The sequence below is a fragment of the Podarcis erhardii genome (assembly GCF_964252035.2).
Source record: "Podarcis erhardii genome assembly, chromosome: 3".
NCBI lineage: Eukaryota > Metazoa > Chordata > Lepidosauria > Squamata > Lacertidae > Podarcis > Podarcis erhardii.
In genome coordinates, this window is record NC_138507.1 from 69320199 (window position 1) to 69333654 (window position 13456).

The 13456-nt window shown below is 40.2% G+C and overlaps 1 protein-coding gene across 14 annotated transcripts in view; it reads left to right on the forward strand.

Moving 5' to 3' along the window:
- Positions 1 to 13456, forward strand: part of ARID1B (AT-rich interaction domain 1B) — a 356667-nt gene that overhangs the window by 76693 nt on the left and 266518 nt on the right. The gene's annotated exons all lie outside the window — the stretch shown is intronic.

Sequence of the window (13456 nt, forward strand, 5' to 3'; positions counted from 1 at the left end):
TCACCGGACCTTTCTATATAGTGAGAAGGTGGGGAGGGGTATTACTCAGAAGGGTGGTGGGAATGGGTGATTGGCAGATAGCTGTGATGAGCCTGTTGACGACTCTTAACGACTGCAATAGGTCTAACAGGAAAAAGCAAGGGGTGAGAAGGTGAAAAATGGCTTTGTCATGTATAATGAGATAAGAATCCAATGTCTTTATTCAAACCAGGTCTCTCCATAGTTTTAAGTTTGGTGATAAGTTGCAATTCAGCAGCTTCTCTTTCCAGTCTATTTCTGAAATTCCTTTGTAATAGAACAGCTACTTTGAGATCTTGTATAGAATGTCCTGGGAGATTGAAGTGTTCTCCTACTGGTTTTTCTGTCTTGTGGTTCCTGATGTCGGATTTATGTCCATTTATTCTTTGGCGTAAGGTCTGGCCTGTTTGTCCAATATAGAGAGCTGAAGGACACTGTTGGCATTTTATGGCATACACAATGTTAGACGATGAGCAATTAAATAGTCCCGAGATGGTATGTGTGATGTTGTTGGGGCCAGTAATGGTGTTGTCCGGGTGTATGTGGCAGCAAAGTTGGCATCTGGGTTTATTGCAGGCTCTGGTGCCAGTGTCCGTGTTAAGTCTGGTTATAGTATTATTGTGGGTTAGGAGTTGTTTAAGATTGGGGGGCTGTCTGGAGGCAATGAAAGGTCTTCCTCCCAGAGCTTGAGAAAGAGAACTGTCATTGTCCAGGAGAAAGAGAACTGTCATTGTCCAGCCATTTTTCACCTTCTCACCCCTTGCTTTTTCCTGTTAGACCTATTGCAGTCGTTAAGAGTCGTCAACAGGCTCATCGCAGCTATCTGCCAATCACCCATTCCCACCACCCTTCTGAGTAATACCCCTCCCCACCTTCTCACTATATAGAAAGGTCCGGTGACTTCTGTTTCAGTGTATCTGAAGAAGTGTGCATGCACACGAAAGCTCATACCTAGAACTAACTCAGTTGGTCTTTAAGGTGCTACTGGAAGGAATTTTTTTATTTTGTTTCAAAATGTTATGTAAGAGATTGACATATTTGAACTTAACCCAGTTTTTCCAGCTGTCTCCATTTTAAATTGTAGCATCTGATTTGCCTTGATTTTTAGCAGGAGTAAGATATTCCAGGATTAAAATCAAGCTTCTTGGGCCTCTCTTATTTTGAGATAGGATTGGCAGAATATATTCTGTTATTTTCTCCACCTTTCTACAAGTTATATATAGAAGGTTCATACTACAACAACAACAACAACAACAAACCTTGCTTAAAATGTCTGATGAAATAAAATATTTAGCAAGCATCACATATTCAGCCAGTTCTGCTGCCGCTATAGAGTTCCATAGATAGATCAGGATTGTTTGTAGAAAACAAATCAGCTACAACAGGGGTGGCCAATTCCCAAAGAGACTGCGATCTACTCACAGAGTTAAAAACTGGCAGTGATCTACCCCCTTTTGGGGGGTTCAGGTCAAAGTTGTTGAGCATTTTATAGGAAAGAAAGCCCTGTTTTGGGGGGTTCAGGTCACAGTTGCTGAGCTTTTTTTAGGGAGGAAGGAAGTCCCATTTTGGGGGGGTGCAGGGCAAAAATGTTGAGCTTCTTTTAGGGGAGCCAAAGTTGTTCAGCTTCTTTGTGGGGAGCCACTGATCTACCTGTGATCTACCACGGATGTCCAGTGATCTTATGGTAGAGCACGATCTACCTGTTGGACGTGCCTGAGCTACAACAACTCCTAAGCAGATGACTCTTTTCTACTTCTCACATGGTAAACTTAAATGAGTCACAGCTGGCAGAAATTGCTTAGGTCAACTTGCTGTGATCCACCAGCTGAGAGCCTCTGACTGAGAACAATTTAAAAATAATAATAATAATAATAATAATAATAATAATAATAATAATAATTTTTATTTATATCCCACCCTCCCCAAGTGATCATGTATGTGCATTCTGTTCTGTAAAACGCAGTGATTTAGGCTTTTGAAAACTTATCTTAGTCTGTTCAAGTTGTGGAGGGGAAGCGCAATGTTTACAAATTAATAGAGTATGCATTATCAACAGCTGGAGTTGTGTGCATCACAAATTTGTGGGAGGGACTAGCATGCAAGGTGGAGTGAGATTTTTAATCTCAGATAGCAAAAGCTGATATTATCTGAAGTATGCATATTTCAATGTATTTTAGGGTTTATTATTTAGCAGTTAAAAAGTTTATATACTGCTGACTTGACACAGTAGACACTCACATGGAACTTGTGGAAATTGAAGGATACTCCTAGGAAAGTGCTATTGAATTGCAGGTGTGTATGGAATTGCAGTCTCAACTCTGTGTTGCAGGTTAGAGGTGCTAAAATGGGAATATTCCATCTAGCTACTATTCTGTGGTTATATCCAGTTATGCTATCCAAACCAAACATTTATTTTAATGGATGGTAATAGGAACAAGACAGCATTTATGTGTTCATGTCCAAATAAAAAAGTGGGTTTTATTTATAAAATAACTTAAGTTCAGGAGAGGTGAAAAGGTGGCTCAGAGTGCTATGCACTTTAGGCTTACAAACAAGAAGTACATTGTAGTGGAGAGATTTTGTTGTTCTTAGTTCAGGTAACTATGATCGTAGGCTATATTCCAATATAGTCCCAGGAGTAACCACAGCTTAAGGACAGTCTGGAAAAAGAAGCAATCAGACAGGAAAAGTGAAACCGAAATGAATTCAGCCAGTATCCTTTTGCATTCTAGCAAGACTGAGCTGCTGAATTTCAGGTTCCCCTAATGGCCTTGTAGAACTTGTGTGTGTGGTGTCATTTAATTGGTAGGTGAAATGACAGACACTGTTGCAAAAATGTTTTGTTTAAATAAGAATAGCATTAAAACTTAATAAAAGAAGTCATTTCAGTGTCCTCCCTATTTTCTAAGGAAGCTACAAAGTTTTATTGTTCTTTCTTCTTAAAAGAATTTCTGTAAAGTTATGGTAGGACTGCTCACCTGACCTCCATCCGGTTGTGTTGCTGGAGAGGTGGTGGGGTAAGGTGGCAGAGAGGTCAATCCAGTGCTATCCACTACTATGCATTTCCTACCTGTTTTCAAACCCATTTTTGCAGCCATAAATTCCAGAAAGTGGGTCGTATGCTTGTGCTGTTCAATTAAAAGCTGTACCCGAATACATGGATGAGTGAATGTGAATATTCCACGTAGAGGAACAAAATGTTTTTCCCCTCTCACATTGGAGTTTCAAATATATAAAGTTTAGAGGGGAGGTTTGAACACTTATCCAAATGGCTGAATGTGTCCAAACTTGCTAGTTTTGTATATGAAAACAATTGAATGTGCATTTGTGGTTTGTTTAAATTCACCAGGGGAACATCAATAGTATACAGTATTTATTTATTTATTACATTTATTACATTTATTTACCACCTTTTATCTTCCAAGGATCTCAAGATCGTGTACATGGAAAACGGACATTTTGTTTACTTAAAACACAAGATACAAACTTGGATCATACATTTCCCAATTCCCAATTTGAAAAATTAATGGTGATTTTCAAGTTATAGCCACCACTAAGTGGCTATTAAAAAAAAATTCTTTTTTTTTTTTCATTTTGAAAATTGCAGATGTTTTTCTCGTAGGCTTGAACTGCATGCAAAATGATTGCCGCCTGTATTGTATTCTTCATTGTCTGCATAGGCCTCATGGAATATGAAAGTTTTCAGCTGGCATTTAGAAGTTGAAACAGAAGGTGCCTGCATTAATCCTGGACCTGTGACACCAAAGGCTTGGTTTCTTGCACTTATTAAATGAGCCTTGCCAACTCGGGGAATGAACAACGACCAAAACGTTCAGCTAGCAAGTCTGTTTTCATTAAAATAATAAAAAGCGAATTGGAAGTAATAATAATAACTTCATGGTCATATTATTCTAATTATTTGCAGATTATCTTAGGGAATTGTTGCACTATCAGGTGTTTTTGAATAATATGTTTTAAAACAACAGTAACTTTCTAGACTTTCCTGAAGCAGCAACTGCATTTTCACTGTGCTGCTCAGGCTAGAATTAGGTCAGACTTGTCGCAGAGTGTATTGGGCGTTGCATGCAGTGGCCTACAATTGGAAGCTATTATAAAACTGCTTAACCTACTGCCCTTTTGATTTTATTTTTTACATATGTATAGCTGTAAGCTACAAACAGAGTTCTGTTTGGTGTTTGGTGGGTTGCTGCAGGACACCAAGCCTTTCTGGCTTTTAGTTGTTGTGCATAATAAAATAAATACGTTTAGAGTGTAGTCTTATATACACTTACCTGTGAGTAAGCAGCATTGAACTCAGCGGAACTTCCTTATGAAGAGACTTGTATAGTGTTTCACTGGGGGTTGGAGTTATTCTATTAAAAGGAATGCAATATTACTGTATATAAACATAGATTCCGAAGCTCAGATGGAGGCTTTTACTATATGAATACTGGTTTGCCTAAACATTTCTAAAACACATTCAGCAGCTGAGGTTTCCTGTGTAGGTTACTGACTTCTGACTGCATTTAAGAGCAAACATAAAAGAGATAATGTTGCATATAAAAGCAAATGTTAGAGCAACCTGACCCGTCCTCTTCTTTTCTTTCTTTCTTTCTTTCTTTCTTTCTTTCTTTCTTTCTTTCTTTCTTTTCTTTCTTTTCAGTTAGCAAGTTTTGATATTTAGCAAAAGACATTGAACATCTCTTGGGATTGAACAAATTCCTAATGATAATTTTCACCTTGTCAAATCACCTTTGGCTTACTTTCTTTTCAGTACTCAGCAAGTTTGGAAACTGCAGTTTAAAGGGCAGGTAACCAATTTGTATTGGGACTAGAGCACACCAGACGGCGAGGATTCTTCACACATTTGAGTTTATAGTCATCCTGATTCAGCTAAGGAGTTCCATGTTCACTGCCATTCTTACCATAGTCAAACTTCATAGATTTGGGAGCCATGCACATAAATCGGATGCACGTTCAGAAACACATTCAAATGTGCAACTGAGTGTGGATGCAGTTTGTCTATGGTACATTGATTTTAGTGGAATGTGCTTTCAAGTGTACATGTCCATCCATATGCAGCTAGTCACATAAGGTAAAGGTAAAGGGACCCCTGACCATTAGGTCCAGTCGTGGCCGACTCTGGGGTTGCAGCGCTCATCTCGCTTTATTGGCCGAGGGAGCCGGTGTACAGCTTCCGGGTCATGTGACCAGCATGACTAAGCTGCTTCTGGCGAACCAGAGCAGTGCACAGAAACGCCGTTTACCTTCCCGCCAGAACAGTACCTATCTATTCGCACTTTGACGTGCTTTCGAACTGCTAGGTTGGCAGGAGCAGGGACCGAGCAACGGGAGCTCTCACCATCGTGGGGATTCGAACTACCGACCTTCTGATCGGCAAGTCCTAGGCTCTGTGGCTTAGCCCACAGTACTACCCACGTCCCTTAGCTAGTCACATAGTTCTATGCGATTGTAGAAGCCAGTGGCTCTACATGCATATATAAGCCCCAATAGTCATAGGGAGGACTTGCCCATTCACTTACGTTTTGGGTGGAGATTTGTACTTGCATTGCCATTGTGAATGTGAAGCTTGAAGGTTTGGGTTGGGTTGGGTTGGGTTGGACACCCTTTAGAATGAATTAGATGCTCAGGCTGCAGTCCTGCACAATTTACCTGGAACAAAGTTCCATTGAATTCAGTGGGGCTTACCTTTAAGTAGAAGTGTATAGGATTGCAACTTTAGCAGAATAATGTATTGTGTATATATGATATTATGTATAAAGTGGGAATTATGAAGATTAGAGGGGAAAGCTTGTCCAGTATTTATTTCATACATGGGTGTATCAAGATATTTACATTGTATCTGACAGAAAATGAGGAATCCCTGGTCTTTTGATAAAATTTCCGTAATCTAGAGATACATTGCTCTTCATCACCTTTACAGTCTGAATGCTTATTTACCACTGGAAGGCAAATAACATTGAAACTGTTACTTACTTATTTATAAAATCTTTATCAAGTTATACTTAGTAAAGGCATTTCAGCTTTAAAATGCACTGAAAATATATTCAAGTGTAAGTTAATTTTTGAAAGGTAATTAAATTAAAGTTTGTAGAAATCATGTCTGTGGCTTGGGTTTGATCCAGAAAATATTTCCTTATTGCTGCTAATATAGTGTTGTTTTAAGTTTCCAACCTCTGTTTTCCAATATTTAAATCACAGAAGGTTAATTAAAACAGTTCTTTATTCTGTAACTGCTTGAGAATATTAACCTCACAAAGCCTGTGTTAAATCACTGAAGTGATAGAATTACATTTTCTTTATAAGATTTTGCTGTAAAAGCATAGACAGGGCCATTTATAGTTCAGTGCCATTAATTGCTTAGCATTTGGATATTAGCTTAGGAGTCTATTAATTAACTTGATAATAAAACTATTGGAATGAGAGCTGATAAAAAAAAAGATTTTGTTTAAAAGGAAACTACCAATGATGCCTGCATGTAAGTTATAACTAAATATTGCTCCTTTACCCTTTTCTCCATCAATAGATACCAGTGATAGGTATTTTGCCTCTTTCGTAGTGCCATTTATACTGAGGAATCTACTTTAAGTTAATTGTTGAATGAATTTGAGAAGGGAGGATAAATAGCTTGTGAGAGGTTCCTTTCTCATCAAAGTAATTAATTCCCCCTTCATGACTTTCCTAACCCTGCCCTAATTGGCCACAAAACAAGTCTGTACAAGTATGTCACAATAGTGCTTGATACTTTTTTATGATTCTAAAGAAAACATAATAAATAACATTGTGCAGAGTGCATATGGCTGCCTTGTATTCAGTGGTAGTTTTATGGGAGTGGGAAGCTTGTGCATAGTGGGAACTTCATTTTTTCCTAAAGGTAAAGGTACCCCTGCCTGTACGGGCCAGTCGTGTCCGACTCTAGGGTTGTGCGCCCATCTCACTTAAGAGGCCGGGGGCCAGCGCTGTCCGGAGACACTTCTGGGTCACGTGGCCAGCGTGCCGAAGCTGCTCTGGCGAGCCAGCACCAGCGCAGCACACAGAAACGCCGTATACCTTCCCGCTATAAAGCGGTACCTATTTATCTACTTGCCCTTAGGGGTGCTTTCGAACTGCTAGGTGGGCAGGAGCTGGGACCGAAAGACGGGAGCTCACCCCACCGCGGGGATTCGAACCGCTGACCATGCAATCGGCAAGCCCTAGGCGCTGAGGTTTTACCCACAGCGCCACCCGTGTCCCTCATTTTTTTCTTACCCCCACCCAAAAGCCTCTTCCTGAATGTTGGTGAACCCTCTGGAACAATGTTGAGTTTGACTTGGGGAGCAGCCTTGAATGATTATTATCTAGAAATGGGCAGAGGGAGTGTAATTTTGCTTTTCCCTGGACAATTGCCTGAGATGAATGGGAGTTTGAGGGTAGTCACTGTTTCCAATCCTGCTGTGACATGCCAGTGCTAGAGTGTAGCAGTGGGTGACTGCTGATCTCACCCCCCCCCCGACTTTGATGCAGTGCTAGGTTCATTCCTGCCCCCTATGCAGCTGCTGTGACAGATAATTCAGCTGTTTGGAGTGTAGTGCCATCAATATGCTGATGATAGCCAGGTCTGTTTTTCATTTTCATCAACTCAAGGAGCAGTGGTTCAATCTCTAAATCAGCCTTTCTCGACCTTGAGTCCTCAGAGGTTCTTGAACTACACTGGCCATGCTTCCTAGGAATGATGGGACTTGTAGTCCAACTAAGGGACCCAAGGTTGAGAAAGGTTTCTCCAAATGAATCACCAGATGGCTGAGGATTAATGATTTCCATCTGTCCTGGATGGGTGTATGCTCCCCCTAAAGGGCAAGGTTTGTGGATCCCCTTACTCTTGGATTCTGGATAACGGCTGTCTTCTTGAGCTGCTGAGTCTTACTCTTGCTCCCTAAATCTGCTGTAGAGGTTTCCGCAACCCTCTGGAGCAGAATTGAGGACAGGATATGCTATTGTGCAAACAGTATGCCTTGTCCTGATAGAACATAGTAGCTGAATACCACCCTGTGGTTTGGGGGTTCAGTTGTGCCCCCCATAATGTGGTTAGGTGCTTTCTTTTATAACTCTAGCTGTATTTTTAAAGTAAAGTTTGCACATTGATTTCCATTAATAAATCTCAATACATCTATATAAAAATATATGGGGAAATGGTCACTGATTAATTTTTACATGTTTGGGGCTGTACCGCTCTTTTTCTTCTAAGTGAGCAAAATTGTGAGAGGGTGCAGAATGGTTCTTGGGAGACGGTCCGGAGAGTGAAGCATCGTTTCTTGTACAAGGTCTAGTAGGGTTCACATTGGCCAGGTTTGCATGTAATGCTAAGCCAATTGTAGCTAAGCAGGAAGGAACGTGTACTGTATGTGAATACATGCAGTTAAATTGCAGCCGCCTCGCTCCTCCCCTGCTGCCGCCAGTGGTTAGGCTTGGCATTGCAACTGAACCCGGTGGCTTGTCTCACTCCATACAAACCATGAGCTGCGGTCAAGATTTGTTACTGTCACTTGGGGTTCGTCTGAGGGTGGCAAACCGCCAGCCCTGGTTCTGATGTAACACTTAAGACACACTATAAGGCACTCACTCTTAGTTCTCACTCACAGTATCGTGGAGAAGAAGCAACTTGATTGAATAAAATCATAATTATACGCTTACACTTATACATACGATTTATCCATCACTGTAGTCTTTTTAACGTTTGACAGTAGATAAAAATGTATTGCTCTTGTTTAGTTTAAAAACAAAACAGAATGCAGCAGAATGCCGCGGCGAGGCTCCTTACGGGGTCCTTGCCGCTGGACCACATTCATCCAATGCTATACCAGCTGCACTGGCTCCCAGTGGAGTACAGGGTCAGGTTTAAGGTGCTGGTTTTAACCCTTAAAGCCCTATATGGCCTAGGACCCTTGTACTTATGGGACCACCTCTCCTGGTATGCCCTGTGGATGACCTTATGGTCCGCAAACAATAATACCTTGGAGGTCCCAGGCCTCAAAGAGATTAGACTGGCCTCAACCAAGGCCAAGGCCTTTTCGGCCCCGGCCCCGGCCTGGTGGAACGCTCTGTTGCAAGAGACCAGGGCCCTGCGGGATTTGACATCCTTCCGCAGGGCCTGCAAGACAGAGCTGTTGCGCCTGGCCTTTGGTCTGGGCCCAGTGTGACCCCCCTCTTTTTTATGGGACCCCTTTCTATGGGACCCTGTATGTAAGTTACCTCCTTGGCTCTTTTTATTGGCTCATATGGGATCAGCATGGATAGCTGGCTCTGGTGAACACTTGATGTTCCCTACCCCTATAGTTGTGATTCATGGGCTGCCATTTAATTTCATCCTGATTTTAATTTTAAGCTGTATTTTAATCAATTGTTTGATTGTGGTTTAACATGTTAGCTGCCCTGAGCCTGGTCCTGGCCGGGAAGGGTGGGGTATAAATTATTATTATTATTATTATTATTATTAAACATTGAATAGTCATTTACTTGGATATTGTCTGTTAACCTGTGATTTTGACATTGTATAATTAACCAGCCCATGCACAGCTTTTTGATTGCTTTTAGTATAATGTGGTTATTTTAACTACAGGTACAGTTTTTGTAAGTCTTATAAACTCACTTCATGCCACCTTTTCTCTATAATATATAGTTAAGCAAGGAAGATGCCCCTGAGGAGAAAACGAACTGTTTCCTATGAAGTAGCATTTTTGGGTAACTAGCTTGATTAGCCTAGAGGAACCAGCTGTTCTTGGTGCTGTTTCCCCCCCCCTTTGTTCAGTAAGCTGTCTTCTGAGTTTTGGCTCTACTGTAAGCTTGGGGCACTGCTATGACCTCATTTACGTGAGCAAGCCCTGCAGTTCAGAGATATTCTTTTGCTGGTGGCAGACAGGCTGGTGGAGTATTCTGCTGTATGGAGCATTGAGACCCAAATTCTCTGCTTGCACAGCAAGAAAGCTTAAAGAAAAAGCATCCTTTAATCCTGCCACCCCCAAGAGATTGTAATTTTGTTTAGCTGCTGAACTGATTGGTAGTGCTGACTTGAATCTATAGTACCAGCTCCGTTTCACACAGATAAGACAAAAGTGTTTCCTCAATGACTTTTAGCAATTGTGGAACTGGAAAGAAGCCAAGAGGAGTGTGTGTTATAATTTCCATACGGGAACGGACGCAGATGACACCTGCTAATCACATTTTGTATTTTGTTTGGCAACTGCATGGTAATGGAGGAAAGTCTTAAAATATTAAACTAGTATTGGAATGTCCATTTGAAATCAAACAAGCTCTTAAACTACTTACAACCTGCAATTCCACATCAGACCCCTTGTTTTCAATTTTCCATTTACCTGAGTATTCATATCTGTTAAGGTTCTATAGCTAAAAGTGCTTTATATATTAGGGACACTTCTTAGCTTAAAAACAGCATTTGGGTATTGCTATCAGTGTACAAACAAAATAAAAAAATTCCTTCCAGTAGCACCTTAAAGACCAACTAAGTTAGTTCTAGGTATGAGCTTTCGTGTGCATGCACACTTCTTCAGATACAGTGTATCTGAAGAAGTGTGCATGCACACGAAAGCTCATACCTAGAACTAACTTAGAACTAACTTAGTTGGTCTTTAAGGTGCTACTGGAAGGAATTTTTTTATTTTGTTTTGACTATGGCAGACCAACACGGCTACCTATCAGTAGTGTACAAACAAAATACGTGCATGGATAGTATGTCAGAGCTGAAGGATGTAGAAAACACAACTTTTTCTCTTTAAACTATATCAAACAGAACCTTTCTCTGCTCTCTGCTAACTTGAATTTTAAAGAGGAAAGTGTATAATCTATTTTGTATTCATTTATTTGAATGTAATGTATGTAAGAAGGTGCCCTCACACTGAATATGTATTGCAGATAATTACATATGTTTGACAAAACTCTGCCTTAGGTTGGACTAGATCCTTTCCAACAATTCTATGATTCTATGATTACAAGGATGAATGGTGTTAGATACTATTCAGAAAATGCTATTCAAGAGCAAGTGCCTTCTTTACTATTCACATGCTTTAAGTAGAGGAATGCACTCCATATTACATATATATTTTCTTTACATACACATGTTATACAACTGTCAGCCTTCAGGTTAGAAAGGCAGGTTGGAAATGGTAAAAATGAAATCTCCCAGTCTCCTTCCAAACTGAGGGTTATGCTTAGTATTATGCTGTGACCTTCAGCATGATCTGTTTTCTTGAGAGGAAGTGGTTGTTCTGTCTATGATTATGTCCAAGGAAAGTGGCATATACATGAACAGTTTTGGATATATACTTTTTCTGTTTAATTATTAAGTTGTCTTTGAATTTAGCTTTTTCAATTGTTTACATTTTATCTAGCTTGATTGTAATATTTTAATGTTTTGAAATAAATAATAATGAGAGGGTCACTCAACTGGTAAGGGTTGAAATTAGCCTTTGCCATGAGCACTAATTCCTTTTAAGATATACCTTATTCTGTTTCTCTGCATAGTGTATCTCAAACAGTGAACCACAACCATATTTGATATAAAATAATTCAAACTGTTCCTCTGATACTGAAAAGTTAGACTGAAAAGAAGAGTATGATACAAAAAAGTGCAAAGAAAAGAAGAATGCTAGTGTTGTATGCACTTTATCACATATGTGTGGGGGGGGGCGTGTAGTTAGGTATTCCAAGAGGGGGAGACAATAGCTTGTTGCTCCTGCCATGGCCTCAGTGTGGTTCAGCCTTCAAATAGCCAGCTGCTGTGTTTTTCCTTCAGTTTTTTTATATAGTCTCTCCTGTGGTTGCCCATTTGGTCTCGGAAGGCAGGGGCGGCTCCTCCTCCAGAAGAAAGGTCTAGGGGCTTTGTTGGCTTCTGTAGGAGACACCACCCCAGTTGTCTGCAATAAACAAAAGACACCTATTAAGAATGTGGAGAATAAGGCAAGGATGGGGAGCCTAATGCTATAGGCAGAACTAGGCAAGAACTCTACATAGCAGTAGGGAAAGGTCAGAAACAACATTTACAGACTGAGGTGAGAGGATTTGCAGTTGCCCATCAGTATTTAGAAATGAGCTTACTGAAAAGTGCTGCTCTAATACTGAATAGAGAGAAGAGAATATTTCAATATGTTAGAAATCCAGAAAACTTCATTTAGAGCTTTTAGTACTTCTAATCTTGCCCTTTAAGTTGAATACCTTTGTCTCCTGTGATACAGCATTTGGTCAGTCAGCGATCATGACTTCATTTAAAAACCTCTCTGCCCTTTTAAAATTTTAAAACAGTTTTCTCCAGGCTGGTGGATGACAAATTAGATAAAGCAGACTTTCTTATCTTTTCTGCTCACATTGATTCAACATCTCCAGTGCAGTAGCTTGTAAAACTCTTTTCATTCTAATTATTATTAAATTTATTCCTTCAATTGAAATAGACTTTCCCCCTTTTTTTGCCCCACTAATACCCTCACCCTTTTAAAAAATGGATTGCAGTATTCTTTTTTTCTGTGGAGGGTTTTAGCTGAGGAAGCAGAAAGCAAAATGAGACCTAGGATTTTTATTCCCAGGTATGTTTGGCACAAACACCCTTCTGATACAACTCACAAAAGCAGTTACTGATGTCTGAGAAACTATATTTATTAGCAAGCCACTCCATGTGAACAGAAGTCTAAATGATATTTGAGGATTTGTGACTTAACACCCCTGCCCCCCGCAAGGACTGATGTTTTAAATGCTGTGTTGTCCCCAACACATTTTTCATGGACTATTGATCTGCTCTGGAGGGTCCCCCAACCAAAGGCCTGTTCTGGAGTATACCAAAAGGGGAGGAGCAGAGGAAGTGGAAGACCTATCATGCAAGCAGGCTTCCAATCACGTAGCATCAGATATAACCCAATAGTTATACAACCAGTTAGTGGCCATGCTGGGGATTATTTCTAAATAGGGAACTTGATTTATAGCAGTGATTTTAAATTAATTTATCTTTTCTTCTTTTTGATTTAAATCATGATGGACTCATTCAGAGTTGTCAATTTTTATTTTAACACTGATACATAGAGTTTGCAATCCATTTTGTTAATATTCCTAAAACTAGGTGCAGATATTCAGTTGTGCTCCCACCAAACAACTCCTCCTAGTGATGACATATGATGTAAAGTTTTATAGCATTCCTTCAGATTTTTTTCTCCTATAAGTATCCCAGGCTACATTCTAAAAGTTAGAGCCTGGATAGCTCAGTTGGTTAGAGCATGGTGCTGATAACACCAAGGTTGCAGGTTTGATCCCCATATGGGACAGCTGTATATTCCTGCATTGCAGGGGGTTGGACTAGATGATCCTCAGGGTCCCTGCCAACTCTATGTTCCTATGATTCCTATGATATAAGGAACTTTCCTAAGTCAGGAATTTCACTCCA